This window comes from Plasmopara halstedii (assembly GCF_900000015.1).
Source record: "Plasmopara halstedii genome assembly, contig: Scaffold_1211, whole genome shotgun sequence".
In the NCBI taxonomy this organism is placed as follows: domain Eukaryota; phylum Oomycota; class Peronosporomycetes; order Peronosporales; family Peronosporaceae; genus Plasmopara; species Plasmopara halstedii.
Window position 1 is genome coordinate 1,502,433 of NW_020188126.1, and position 236 is coordinate 1,502,668.

A 236-nucleotide genomic window follows, 5' to 3' on the forward strand; every position below is an offset into this window, starting at 1 on the left:
ACTTAACTTCACCACGCTTAACTTCATCGCGAATGTGGTGGTACTTGATGTCGATGTACTCGCAACCGTGGTTGACAGAGTTCTTCGTCATCTTGATGCATGACTGATTGTCTTCAAAGATCATAAGTCCTGGTCCTTGTTCGCCAGCCGCCGACAGGATCTCACACAGTAGACGATGACCCACTTGCCTTCTTGAATAGCCAGACTTAGCGCGATGTATTCCGCCTCGCTTGTAG